Source organism: Amblyomma maculatum, unplaced genomic scaffold (assembly GCF_055883805.1).
Source record: "Amblyomma maculatum isolate TAMU_Amacu unplaced genomic scaffold, ASM5588380v1 scaffold_15, whole genome shotgun sequence".
Taxonomy (NCBI): Eukaryota; Metazoa; Arthropoda; class Arachnida; order Ixodida; family Ixodidae; genus Amblyomma; species Amblyomma maculatum.
In genome coordinates this window covers 1,825,264-1,839,957 of record NW_028146740.1, presented here as the reverse complement: position 1 = coordinate 1,839,957, position 14,694 = coordinate 1,825,264, and the positions used below count along the sequence as shown (strand labels likewise).

The window sequence follows — 14,694 nt, the reverse complement described above, 5'->3', positions numbered from 1 at the left end:
CCACACAAACCATCAGATGAGGACCTGCTTATGCCCTCACCTTTTTGGACCAAGGACGCCACCTGCCCAGGGCAAATAGGGCCTGCTCATTTCAATAATAGCTGATTACCTTGAAACTGTACTTTAATCCACATCTGTGTTTGTGAAGGTTTTCCAATTTTACTTTCTATAACCTGCTGCACTGTCCTTTGCTTAGGTATTTTAAACTAATGCTTTAATATCCACTTTTCAGCCTTTCAAATGATCACATGATAGCAAGCTGCCTTTTATTACATTATATGTACAGCACCTTCCAAATTTACATTCACCTCTTTTTGCTCTTGGGGAAATGTTTCTCATGGTTCAGATTCAGAGGGACTACCTGGCTTAAAAACATTACTCCCTTCCTACGTCCGAAACCTTCCTACCTATGTGCAGCAGTGACTTTGTGGCTATGCATTCGACTGCTAATCCTAAGGTTTTAAGATTAAATACATGGCTACATTTCGGCAGAGGCATGATGCAAAGACACCTGTGGGCTATACAATGTCAGTGCATATTAAAGGACACCAAGCAGTCAAAATTAATTAGCTCTTTCCCATGCTTGCCGTCTTTCATAGACCGCATTAGGTTTTGGCATTCCCGATCCCTGTGTGCCATGTCAATACCTCTACCTGTTGTAAAGTTGCTCTCATCACAAAGGGTTGAAAAATAAACGTTCATCTTGTAGTTTCTTTAGGTCCTTGAGCATGTGCTGTTATTGAGGCAATGGGCAATATTTGGCTGGGGCCTTAGGCGTGCAATAGCCCAAACCAGATTCGAAATCGAGGAAACAGTTTAGCTGAAACAAATGTCGATTTCAGTCTCATCGACATCAACTGCAATGTCCGTTCTCTTTTTCTACAGGAATATAATGTAGACATGATGCAATGCTGTTCTCCCAAATGTTTTCCAATTGTCATGGCTACTACAGTTCAAAATAATGATACCAAAGAGCACGACACACAAGGAATGCTTATTCGCAATGGAAGCATTTTATTGCAAGCTATGAAGTAAATACATTTGTCGTGAAGAACAAGCAAAAGATTGCAAGAAACCATCAAAACAAAATTTAAAACCCCATCTAGAAAAGCAAAAATCTAATGCCATGTTTTCATGGAAAGCAGCCATTTTTCAAAAAAGGCTGCTCTTTGAAGCTGCTCACAAAATTATTTCAGCATAAATGCTCATTTGCTACAATCCTTTTTTTTTTCCAACTAGACGCAAAGTCTACAAGACCTTGTGTATAAAATGCCACCAACCAGCACGCAGCTGCCATGCCATCAGCAAAACCATGCGCCCAACTGCTCATTGCACACCGGCCAAAACTCTGCACTGCCTTTGGGCAAGTGGAAAACAGCTGCAAAGCATCTTAAAACCCATCCACCTTTTGTTTCTATTTTAAGGTGCTATCATTTCTCCTGCTTCAATCATTCCTTTCGTTTTCAGGTGCGATTCCATAAACTGAACTTGTTTATGAACCACCCTAAATTCGAAAATGTGTTCAAACCTGCTGTCTATGAGGCAGCGCCTTCAGAATGCGCGATGGCCAAAAATACTTTTGCAGCAGACTCGTTAATAACAGAGCTACAACCATCAAAACTGATATGTTTCTCTCCTTCCCTTCCATCACGAGTCTCTCCCTCCTCCCTGGTTGACTAGCCTCCACAAGAGACAATACGCGTAGGGCTGTACATGTAGACTCCCTAAATACGCGAAATGCGGAGCGCCATCTCTTAGTGCTTTGAGAAACTATGCCCATGTTGGTTCGGTCAACAAAATGAAAACGCTGCCCTGTGCTGGGTAAAAACAGCTACGAGAACGCATCAAATGCAGTCATTATGGCCCCGACTTTTACAGGCATTCTTTTTTTTTTCTTGCTGGTTGGTTTGTGGGGTTTAACGTCCAAAAACGACTCAGGTATGAGAGACGCCATAGTGAAGGTCCCCGACAATTCCGACCACCTGGAGTTCTTTCTTTAAGGTGCACTGACATTGCACAAACACTGGTGCCTTGCTTTTTGCCTTCCATCAAAAAGCTACCGCCGCAGCTTTTTTTTTTTTTTCTTGCTTTCTGCTACCCAAGCACCACCAGTGACCTTTGTTTGAAGGTTGAGAAGTGAGCTTTGGCTCATCCAGCTACAATGCCAATAAGGAGGAGGAGGGGGAGAGGCTGAGCTCAATGGGTGGCCGAAGCATAGGTGCGAGGCCTCTGGCCTTTCTTAGGAAACCAAGCCCGTGCATGTATGGATGTTCTGTGTTTTCTGTATTCATGGTTATGCATGGTGTACCATGGCTGGATTCGAGTGGCGACGGTGCGCTCTTTACGACCTACGCATGGAGGGTGCTTCCTGTCTACTACAGCTGCGAAATCGTGGCACTGTGTGGCATTGACGCGTCTACTCAGTGATGCCGTCATTTGGTGTGCAACAAGCTGGAAAAAAAAAAAAGCGGAGGCTGGCCAAGCCTGCGGCTGCAAGCCTGCACTTTCACCCGGTTGTGATTCTTGCCAACGAGATGTCATAAACTTGAGCGTTCAGAGCGACCTGCAGTGATTTTTGCCGCTGTACTGAGAGTCATAGATGATAGGTGTGCCGGCCGTGAGCCATCCTTACAGGCTCTGGCTGTGTATCAGCATCTTGCCGAAGAGCCAATACCAGGGAAAAACTCAAACTTGCAGGAGTGTGCTTGTCGTTCAGAGGAAATAAAGTTCAAATGTGTGGCAGAAAACATACATATGAGTCCGGACCGAAGGAAATACCAAAAGCACACTGCGGCCGAGATGCTCAACTATTGTCATGAAGTTAGCTTCGTTACAAACTAGCCGCAGAGTTTAGCAACATAGGTGGCAGGCAAAGCCAAGGGTCGGAAGGCTTTCCTACTATCCTTATATGAGGATATGAGGATGGTGATGAATGTCTCCTGTTATTTCGAGGTGATGTTGCGCACGCCTCAGAACAGGAAAAGCAGTTACAGTGAATGCGCTGTTCAAAGTGCACGAAAAGTGCAATAAGAGCAGGTTACCCTTTTTTTTTTAATTTGCACTAACAACTTAAAACAGGTCAACGACCAGCCTGACTTGCAGACACGTGAAGGCGCCCGAAAGTTTGGTACATGTGCAGAAGCAGACAGAAATGTGCCCAAAAGCGAAAAGATGCCGTCACACTGGCATATCATTTGAAATAATGCATGTAGGCAAAACAGGTACTCCTCCTTGCTCGGCCACTAATTTTAACAGGCCTGGCAGAACAGGCCCGAGAGGCCAAAAATGTTCATGTGATAAATTCCGTGCTTCTGTAGCCATGTCAATGCATTTTTGACAGTTCCCCTCATATCATGAAGGAAACAAAGTTACAGCAGGAAGAAAAAAATCAGCTTTCGTGCAGCATAATGGGACTGACCTACAATAGTATGCTGCTACTTGCCTTACTGCAGACTGATAACCCAAATCACTGTTGTATTCAGATGGTAATTAGCACATGTTGCGCACTGTAAGAAATAAGACAAAGTATTACTACGATCAAAATGTGCTAAATAGTACTGTTGCCTGAGCCTACACTGCACCGCTTTTGCACACACAAAATTGAGACTACATAATTTCTCTAAGTATTTCGCTCACTCCGTAAACTTAACACTTGAACGCTTGAAGGCGCGAACGCAGGTGCGCACCGGGCGCCGCCACAGAAGCGAGTGACCAGGGTTGGGTAAATCCTGCACACACTTCACGGGGAAGAGAGCACTGCTTGCCTAGAAGAGCTACCATTATATCTGCGGCGAATGCGCAGGCTGTATGAAAGTGCGCGCCGCTGCCACTTGAGTCCAGCCGTTGGTGTATGAATAGCACAGTGCACAGAACACTCTGAAGCATGCATAGACAAGGGCAAGAAACTAAAAGCCTTCTTTCTTGTGTGAGAGTATGCATGAGTGAAAACGAAATGCAAGACAAAAAAGTGCGTGACATCAGCAGACCAAGTGCCATCCCTCGCCCATCAGTCAGAGAGAAACCAATGGATGCAGTATCTGTTGGTACCTCATCGACAAAGTTCGATGGCAAGCGCAAAGGATGAGGAGGTTTGGCTGTCTGAAAAGGACCATGAGAGCTTTGGTTTGCATTTTGTTGCTTTCCAGTGTGTGCATCGCTGCAGTATTTCGCAGAGACCATGTCCAACGCCTTATCGGGCTTGGTTAAAATGTCAGCCTGGTCAGTAGCCCTTGAATATGTTAGCTCTCTTAAATGAACAATCTGAAATAAGCAAGGACATAAGTTGTGCTGGCCATATTGTGGACTGCTTTCAAGACAATGTGTGTAATGCCAAATAATCTGAGAAGTTGAATAAACCGTTTGGGGTGCCCTGTTTTTTTTTCTAAATATGCATTGTAATACCATTTAACACAGCTTGGCCACCCAACTTGTGCACACCAGCTAACACAAAGCTTTAGCTGCACTACACTAATCCCTCTGTCACACAAACACTTCCGATCCTCATTGAACTCAATCTGCATTCAGGCTTTCAAGAAGGATTGAAGCATCCGGTGCTACAAGGGCGTTTTCAGTGAGCATTGAGAAATTTCCTACGTGGTTCGTCGTCTGCTGTCAGTCGCAATGAGTCTCAAAAAGAAATTTAAGATTGGGGTAATGATAGCACGATTTCAGTGTGCACAGCAGCATTCCGCTTTTGGCGCCTCAGGTCACCTAACCTATCTTCCCAGCGGTCAAATGCTACAGTGCAGTTTCTCTTCCGCACCACAGTTTCCACGCTGACGTAGTCGAAGAGAACGCCACCTTAGCTTCCACTGGCAGTGGACTACGGTGTCAATATTATAAAATTAGCCGTTCTACGAATGTTCTATCATGCCTTTTAATACATTTATGTGTTATTATGTGCAGTTCTATTGCATTTATTCGTTTTCAAGTTTTAGAGCTCGTTGATGACGAGGGTGTCAATGACCACTTTTGAGTGTACTTCTTGAGAGCGATTGAGGAAGCAACCTTGAGTCAAGCAGGCTCGAGCTCAACTGCACTTGACAGTTGCAGTGTGACAACCTCGATCTACAATGAGTTGAATGTAGATCCAGTTCAATGAGGATCGAAACTGTTCGTATGAGAGCAGTTTAACTCGCATCTTGCAGGAACAAGCAATCTATATACACCTTTCCAATAAGTTACTCGGTGCCACCATATTGTTCGCTCCTCCTCTCTGGACTGCTGCAAACCGGCTCTGCTTCCACTGTGCTTGCACCAAATGCACAAAGCAGTCCAGCAGGTAATATGGTGTCACCCTGTGACCACTTATTGGAAAGGTGCACACTACTATGACTATGCTACAGTATGCTAAGGAAGTGAACACACAAAAAAGCCAGGCAATCATGTTACTCTGGTAACGAATGTTTAATTGTGGCTGGCCTTGCATATGGCGGGCAGTAATGCATGTACCCCTGTCTTCGGACAGGACAGCAGGGTTGTAAGCATCTCCAGCAAACACTGTGCGGATGTTCGTTTTGTTATAAAAATTTAGGAGACACTTGAGATCTGTCTTTAAGAGTATAGCATGGTAGCGTCAACAGCTCCCATCTGCAGCTTCCCTCAAAGATCCTTGATCGCATACATGCCCCTTGCTATTTTATAAATGAAGTCTTTAAAGAACTTTGCTGCAACCTACAAAAAAAAAAAAAAATGTAGGAAGTGCGTAAGAGCTCTAAGATCGCTAAGGCGAACACAACCCGGCACCAGAATTAGAATATGTGACTAATAGGTACGGTGCAGGGAATGCAGCCTTCTAGTTACACACGTCAAATGACAGATCGAATACCACACGCCCATCCTCCGAGGTCCTGTGTATAAGCGCATAAGTGGCCCGAATATGCATGGGGTTGCCATTAGCCTCTTTTTCACCTCTCCACGGCGGTTTGCACAGCCAGGATGCCTCCTTTCCTCCTCTCTGCAACGCGGCAACAGAGCACGCACCTGCCAGAGCTCTTCACACGCAAGTTCCAGTATGAAGGACGTTTTTTGATGACAATTTCTGATCACACTTTCTGTACATGACGCCCATGAGCCAATTAAAATACAGCTATTTAAATGCCCTCTAAACACGTGAATATTGTGAATATAAGCATAATACATAAGATAAATTCTCAGCACTGGGTAAAATATTCACAAAGTATTGTCAAACATGAATATAAAAACAAGAAATTGTAATAAAATCTTGAGAATATACAAAAGGCAGAAAAATGCTCATTTCTTAAACTACAGCTTCAAAATGAAGAAGTTTTTTTTTTTGCCTCAACTCCTTCAGCACCATGTAATTTGTTTATTAAATAAAATATTTACACAATCTTGCTATTAGATAATACTAAAATGCAGGTATTTTGATCCTCAATTAAATAAATGCCCGTTGTTTTGGCTTTATACATAACATAAAAACTTTTCTCCGAAATTTGCAGAAAAAATCCAAGAAGTGAAAGAAAAGGGGGCATGAATATCAAAATAAGACAGCAAGAAAAATAATTCAGAATACTAAAAATATGCTACACTGCCTCTTTTATTACTAGTAAAGATATGGTGCACCTATCGGCAGATTTCTTCTTTTTCATAGTGCTGTTCGGAAGCAGTGGTCATTCTTGATTTCCTGCAGCAGTTGTTGAGAGTCTCATGTACCTATTCTCCAAATCACACTAAAAAAATGCAGCGAAGCCCAACTGCCAAGGAAATAATAATTTACGTTCTGAAGTTCATTTTGAAGGTGTGCTGTTCTCTCCGAAATATCGCTGAGTTGCTGAAAACACCCATTTTTAAGCTCTGCCTTCCTCTACTCATTTTACAGTTTATAGCATTGGCATTTCCAAACCTTTCACGATTTATGACTGGATTATTTGGTGATATGTTTTCCACAAGGTGGGAGAGTTTGCCATCAAATTTGAAAATCTGCAATAGGAGCTCGGTGTTCAAACTCCACTCGATTTGCTTGAAGAAGTTCCACACTTGAAGTTCTGGAGAAGCCATATCAAGTGTACCAAGCTTTCATTGCTGCTGAAACCCAGCGAATGGAAACAGAACAGTGGGAACACAAAATGAGCACGTGTAACTAACCAAGAGTGATCAGAGATTGAAACTAAGCTTTTCTTGGCCACTAGCTGAATTTCGAGGCTGACATTTGAGTGATTCATCATCTGAGCTGAACTGAGAGCTAGTAAAATTGTCTTCAAGAGACTTCGCTACTGCTCTCATAAAAAGAAAACTATAGTAGAAGCAGCAGAATCGTGTGAATGGAGCCAAAGACCTCTTTATTTCGAATAATTTTTTAAATGTCACACTGTGCCAGAAAGAACAAAAAAGAAAATAAAAAAATAAACAAGCTGCACACAAACAGAAACTATGGTTGTCACAATAGCCTCACTGCGGTAGTGCAGTGGTTAAGATGCTAGATTACTGTGCCGGAGTACCCAGGTCCGAACCCAAACGCTGGCGGCTGCTTTTGATGCAAACGAAGTGGCACCCATGTGCTATGCGTTAAAGATCCCTAGGTGGTCAAAATTACTCCACAGACCACCACTACAGCACCCATTTCTGTCTTTCCACTTTGACTCCCTCCTCCCTTCCCTTACGACACAGTTCAGGTGCCCACAGAAACAAGTGACAGATTCTGTGCCTTTCCATCCCTGTGAACTAGTTACTATAATTACTTTTGTCATACTATCTGCCTAAATGGGGCTACATGTTCCAAACACGAAAATTTACGTCTGCCAGTGTGTGAGAACCATCATTCATATATGAACGATTGGCTTAAAGCGGTCCTGAAAGGTATAAGCCCTAATCCCTTAATTTGTGCCAGTATTATCTCACACATAATCATCAACATACAACCATAATCTACCACATTGTGCCTAAGACCACCCAACATGGGTACAAAGCTCTGTTTTAACCAAGCTGTATGAATGTGGAGTAGCACGTGTGATACTGGGTCCAAGGGTCTCTGAGGGTTCTATTCCACCTCACCCTCTCACCTCAAAGGAGCTGCCTGAGTTAGCAGCTCCAGATAGCATTGTCCTCTCTTTTCTCGATTCTTTGTCTCTTTTGCGCTTTTCCACAATATGAGCTCCAGCCAGTTCGGCCATATCATGTGGCCTCATGACATCGCAGAACCAGACAACCAATCAGTGCATGGCCATGTCACCTGCCAAAGGCATGGTTGTGATTTTTCTCAAGGGTGACGCCTTTTACGCTACCGCAATAAAGCAACCATTCTACAATAAGTCACTTCTTGTGTGCTCCACTACTGCTGCTGCATTGTATGATATGGGCAGTTCAAATTATGTCCCTTCTGTAAAGAGCAGTTTGTTTGCACAGCCTCCTATCCGATGTGGATATAGGCTACAATCCAGCACACAACAGCGGCAGGGCAGACACATTAAAAAACATGGCAGCCCTTACGAAAGCCAGCTGCTCTTTCAGCTGATAGAAAGTCCAAGATTTTCCCAATTCTATTATCTTGTAGGCAATGGACAGTAACCCGATCAGTTTAAGTTTGCAAGTGCTTGACAGCCCATTTCTTACAGATTATGGTACTGTTAGAATCCTTCCAAGATTTTAATACGCTTGAGGTCGTGAGGCACTACACACAGGTGTAAAGACTGGTGTATGGAACTTAACACACAAAAAACGGTGCTTCTTAGAGTAACTCGTAAAAAGAATTTCAGTTCATTTCAGTATCGCTTACACAACTGTCTCATTTCCGCAGTTTCTAGTTATAAATATCTTGGCATTACTATTACCAATAATCTCTCCTGGAGTGCTCACATTTCAAATATTTGTTCATCAGCTTTTAAGAAACTGTTTTATCAGACGTAAACTCAAAGATGCTCCATCCAATCTTAAACTACTGGCTTACACCACATACGTCAGGTCTAAACTTGAGTATGCTTCGATCATCTGGGACCCTCACACTAAAAAAGACATTAATCGAATTGAACAAATACAGAGAAAAGCGGTGAGGTTCATTTTTAATAAATATCAAAGAACGGACTCTCCTACTAACCTCATGACCGCCAACAACATTCCGCTCCTAGAAACTCGCAGGAAAATGACTCGTTTACTCTTTTTGTATAAAATTTTAAACAACCAAATAAACCTCAGTCCTCCACCGTGTGTGAAAGTTCCCAACACTAGGCGGACACGTCATCACCATAGTCACTCACTGCAGCCAATTTATGCAAAATCTAAATCCTTTATGCATAGTTTTTATCCAAGGACAATTTCTGAATGGAACACTCTCCCAGAAAGCTTAATTCAGTCTCCAGACTTTGACCAGGCTCTACAGCAACATCTGTTTGGTTGACAGTAGGGTCGGAGTTTTTTAGGACATGTATTGTTACTTTGATGTCGCACAAAGGTTTTTCATGTTTTCCCTTTTTTTTTCTCTCCGGCTGTTGGTCAACACATTTCATGTCATTACATTGCCTCTGTTTGTTAGTTTTGTCGGTGCTTCGTGTGATTTATTGTGTTTCTTGTGCGCTGTATATATGTATGCCACTCCTGCTAGGACCGGAATACTGGTCTGCAGTATCTTGAAATAAAATAAATAAATAAAAAGCAAGCAGTTTTTCTAGCACAATCTCCCTACCACTCTTCAAAGATCTGCAGTTGCCTATCCATACCAGCCGATTTCCGGAACCCTTTACATTGCTTCTAAGGCTTTTTTACTTCCTCCATGACCAGCATGACGTACAACCTGCTCACATTACTGCCCGTCATCCTGACTGCTTCAGGGCAATGTCATCAGCAAATTGCAGATTACTGAGGTATTCTCCATCTACTCTTATCGCTGAAGGCATATCACCTAGCACATAGTACAATAGATGCTGTCAAGAGAGTACAAGAAGTGGCCGATTCCATGCCAAGTTACCTAAGACAATGCCATGTTTTAGACACCATCACACACGGATAACATTTTCTCGGAGAACCACAGCTGTGTTACCTCCACACCGGATCAAGTTTTCTTCTATATGACAAACTCTCCAATAAATGTCAGGCCTGTTCAGGTATTAATCTGTTACTTTAATTTGCAAGGCTAGAAGCTAGCCTAGCAAAAAATTGCAGTCATACATTTGTGTTTCCCACCTCCCCCCATTGCAAATCATGTGTTCCAAACCACCCAGAACGATTTTCAAAAAATAGCATATCGGCAAGGGTGACAATATTACACAACAAGATTAAATACATTGCAAGCAAGGTGTTTTAAACTTAACTGGGAGCACGCTCTAAACCTGTGGAAGCAGTGAGAGTATCCATTTGGTCACACCAGTCGCAGCTCACTGCACAACTGAGGTGGCGGTGTAATCGAACTGGCGGAGGGAACTCGTTCGTCGCCACCAAGAATTTGTTGCCTCTGCAGATGTAAATAAATGAGAGTAATACTGCAATTACATTTAGTTTGCATAAATTCAGCAAACTCACTCACAATAGAATTTGGTTCGAGTAAAGCAAGTGAGAGTGCCTGCTGCAGAAGGAAAAAGGTAGCAACGAGACTGGCTGTCAATGCTAGCACAAATACAAATATTTAGCACACTTACAAAGCACTGAAATAGCAACAAAGAGAATCTAAGTTAAATCACTTGTGCAGTAAGTGCCCAATATGCTGCGGCTTGCATGGAGCTGCAATGGAGAGTGCTTATAGCAGCAACTGCCAAGCTTTATGACAGGATTATGAGGTACTAGCAATGGTGCCTCACTCTCCCACAAAACATGCCAGCTCAGATTAATTATTGCTCTCTTTTCAAATAAGCTGTCAATGGCCTTGGCAGCAGCTTGAAGTCAAGCACTGCCAACTATTTATGTTGGAGCAGGCAAAAGATATATATATATTAGGGAACTCTGCGGTAGCAACATGCATCCAAAGTGTTAAATCTATATAAACAAGCTCAGTGAGTTCCACTAATGCAGTTATTTCGGCAGTAAAAGGAGAGATATTGTCACAGGTATGAACCTATGCTAGCTGAGGAGTAATGAAGTCACCCTCATTGCTGCATACACCGAAATAAGTGAGAGTACTTGACAGTGGAAGGTCTGAGAAAATAAGCACATGAATTCGGTCATGTATATAACCATACTTTTGTAGCCATTTCATGCTGTGCAGTAGGCTTGTTGCACTTCGAGGCTCAGTCCGCACAGGGCCTACTTACGTTTAAGCTATCTCTCAGCTGGCCAGCAACCCCCCTTTTAGCAGTGCGCAGATATTACTCATGTATTGCAGCACTACCACGTATGGTCTGTACAGATGAGTGCCACTTACCTTCCAACAGTTTTCCGAAAGAAGCCCGACATTTTCTATGGGCCGAGCCGCTCTATCGGTTGAAGCTGCGAGGAAGGCAATAAAACCCCGATTATAAACCAGCGCGTTCACGCTGGCGCACGCAAAAATGCCTTATACTGCCCAAAAAAATATAAGCGAACTCAGAAATAGTTTTACGTTATCTTTTAGTCGCCTCATATGTCCCAATACTCAGGAATGGAAGTTGTTCCAAGTGCAATGAAACGAGATCGTGGACGCCATTACGCAGTCTCGTCTCCTTACGCCTTCGCCCGGAGACTGTCGCGCGATAGCGCCACGTCAATAATTGAGGATAACGCATGCTTGCGCTGCCGTGCAAAAACTCGTTAAAGAAGCTGCAAGGAAGGCGATGGCAGAAAGACAAAAAACTTTACTTAGAGTTCGCGGGCATGTATGTACGACTCACCGCAGTCAGTAGGATTGCACCGAGGGCTGCGCCCTTGAATTTAAGGCTATAATCCACGAACTGAATCCGCATTTCACCGAGTTTGCATCTACCGGGATGATGGCCCGCAAACTGCAGCAGACCGACGCATGAAAGACAACCTAGGGTGCCTAGGGCTCGCCAAGCGCAAATGCTCGTTGTCTGAAAAGCGCGCCACCCTTCCTTTGGGCCATACCAGAGTCCTTCTGGCCATACTTTGGGCGGCTCAGTGAACATCTGGGTTTGAGGCTTACTTCTAGAAAAAAACAAGCACTAAAAGCTATTTGACGTCACATTCGCCCGTCCAGAACAACATATCCTCCTTTCCACTTTGGTCCTGGGCGCGCATGCGCAGTTCACGGAGCCGGCTCTCTGCAAGTTCAGCCGGAATATAGCCGGAACGCGTCTACCTGTTTACGCCTAGCGTCACCTCGCGGCATAAAGGTTGAACTAAACCGTTTTAACAACTATTATAACGATGTTTTCTTTAAAGATTTAAGACAATACAGGTGAAAATTACGTTTTTAACGATTCGCCGATTTTTTGCAGCAATAATATTACATGTGTAATCGCCACAACGTAGATAGACTATTAATAGGTTAACTTGTAGCAGACCGACTTCTCACGCAATGAGCCCTATCACGAATTGACGGAGGAGAACGTTAGTCCGTTTTTCCTTTTTTTATTACTGATGCTGAAATGTACATGCTTCTCAGGCAAGCTGATTTATGCAGCCGTTAGCCTACCGTAGTTTCTTAGCTTGTCATTAAAAGTAAAAGGATAACTTTATATACACCTTGCATGGCTTTTTAAACGCAATACAAAGGCAAATTATGAGCGCGTATGAAATAAAGGACACTTGAGACAATCTCTAATGGGGGCAGAAGCGTGCGGCCGCGTGACGGCGCTAACTGCTTTCTTATTTCAAACTCTTTCTTCCCATGGTAAGAAATCATTGGTCTGCGCGGTTATGATAACCCAGCAATGAATTGGGAAGTGTGCCGTCTTCCACCATACCGTCTTCGGCGCGCGGCAATGGGAGCGACGTGGTCGCCGGAGCGATGAAAAGCGTAGGTGGCGCTGTCAGCCGTAGGAGCGCATCACAAGCGCGCGCGCCGCAGAGGAAACGCTTGGGGCGTCTGCTTCTGCGGCTCGTTTCCTGCGTGAATTTTGTTGCATCGCGTTGCTTCTCTGGCTGTTGTGCTATGGCGCGTTGTTGAGCGAAGAGCGATGATTGGTCAAGCAGGAAAATACATGTTTGCAGAGAGCACAGTCACAGTTCCGTCCGTCTCGTATGACTTTCGCCCCCCCCCCCCCCCCACCCCCCCTTATTTACTGAATGCTCTTTTCCTTTCGTTCTTTCTTCTTGCTCATTGCGCGCTCTTTCTGCTGCCTTCCCTATTCGAACCCTTCCCTTCTCGAAATACACTCAAAGCATGGTTTCCTAAGCAACAGCGCCGCGGAAGGCCTTCGGGTAACTTTGCAGTCCACAGTCGACCTCGTCGACTACTTATCTGCAAAATGCGGCTTTACATACATTATCACATCGAGACTAAGCCAAGACAAACTAGAAAACCTCTTCGGCATCGTGAGGCAATTTAATGGCTGCAACGATCATCCCACGCCGGCTCAATTTTTAGTGATCAGTTAATGCCCTGGCATTTTACAACTTAGCGAAGCCCCCAAAGACAGGAAATTGTAATGCTGAAATTGTAAATGCCTTATTTGGAATTAGCCGTACAAGCGAGAAACCTACCCAGCTTCTTTCAAATCTTGACCGTTTGGTTGACGAGGGAAGGCTCGAGGACGTCGAAGCTACTTTGAATTCCCTTCCTTCAGATGACCCCAGATACGTCACTAGGCACAGTCCTAGCCGTCTCATATAGCTTATATTGCAGAATTTGTCGCTAGAAAGTTCATGAAGAAGTCAAAATGCAGTACTTGCTCCGCTTATCCCATTTCAAGCAAATCGTGCGCGGCACAAAAAGAAGAAAATCAATTTATCTGAAACTTCGACCACAGAGGTCTTCTTATCCGTCCTCGGAGCTTGCAAAGCTTGTGCACACGCTGGGAGAGTCTTTCAAGGTTTTTTTTTTTTTTAGTTCAAGAAAGATTAAAGCGAATAGCATGCGTGAATTTGCGTTGTTTTTGCAAAGCGCAGAGGTTTCCAAGCTTGGTTGCCCTACTCATGACAAAGAAATGACACTTAACATAGTGAAGTTCTACGTCCTCATGCTATTGCGTTTTTATGCCAAGTCGCTAAACCAAGAGCAGACCTCTAAAGCAGAGCAGGTAAAGCACCTAAAGCTGAGGAGGTGCAAGTAATCGTGTTTGAGGACTTTAATCATTCTGCCTTTCTCTTGTGTATTTCCAGATTTAGCAGCTTAATTTATTCACGGCCTAGTACAGTTCATTAATATTCTCATATAGTTTTGTACAGTTTTATACGTTTGTACCATATTCTTGCACTAAGTCGCGATTTTTTTTTTTTTCACGTCGTCCATTGTGTGGTTTCGTTCATTGCTATGTGCTCTCATTCATTCATTTCCTTTTGAGTAGAACTGCCAGTTCATATGTATTCGCCCACATTTAAATAAAGTCATCAGTAAGCCCTGACATAATTTCTGTCTTCAAGCAATCTTCGCATACCTCTATTTACATGTGGCGCAAAAAGTACGCCTAGCCTAAAACACCATTCACTGCGTTTTCAGTACGTGCGAGCGTCGATGGCTCTGTGATGTAACATAGCGGCCAGTTCGGACCTACACTAGCAGCTGTGTAACCTATATGGTTTGGTCTCTATTTATTTATTTATTTATTTATTTATTTATTTGAGTCTAGCCCGCATAAACCGGTGCATCCAATATTAAAAATTTACATGATCATAGAAATACGTTAGACATTCGTCATTGAACCTCCCGCTAGT

At 43.5% G+C, this 14,694-nt stretch overlaps 1 protein-coding gene and 1 long non-coding RNA gene across 2 annotated transcripts in view; one reads left to right on the top strand and one right to left on the bottom strand.

The window, feature by feature from the left end:
- Positions 1-14,694, top strand: part of LOC146171923 (uncharacterized) — a 244,196-nt gene that overhangs the window by 55,916 nt on the left and 173,586 nt on the right. The gene's annotated exons all lie outside the window — the stretch shown is intronic.
- Positions 183-12,052, bottom strand: LOC146171929 (uncharacterized). Its single transcript, XR_014702692.1, has 3 exons — positions 11,751-12,052; positions 11,306-11,370; positions 183-10,402 (listed from the first exon to the last, which is right to left on the bottom strand). It is a non-coding gene; the product is annotated as an uncharacterized LOC146171929 (long non-coding RNA).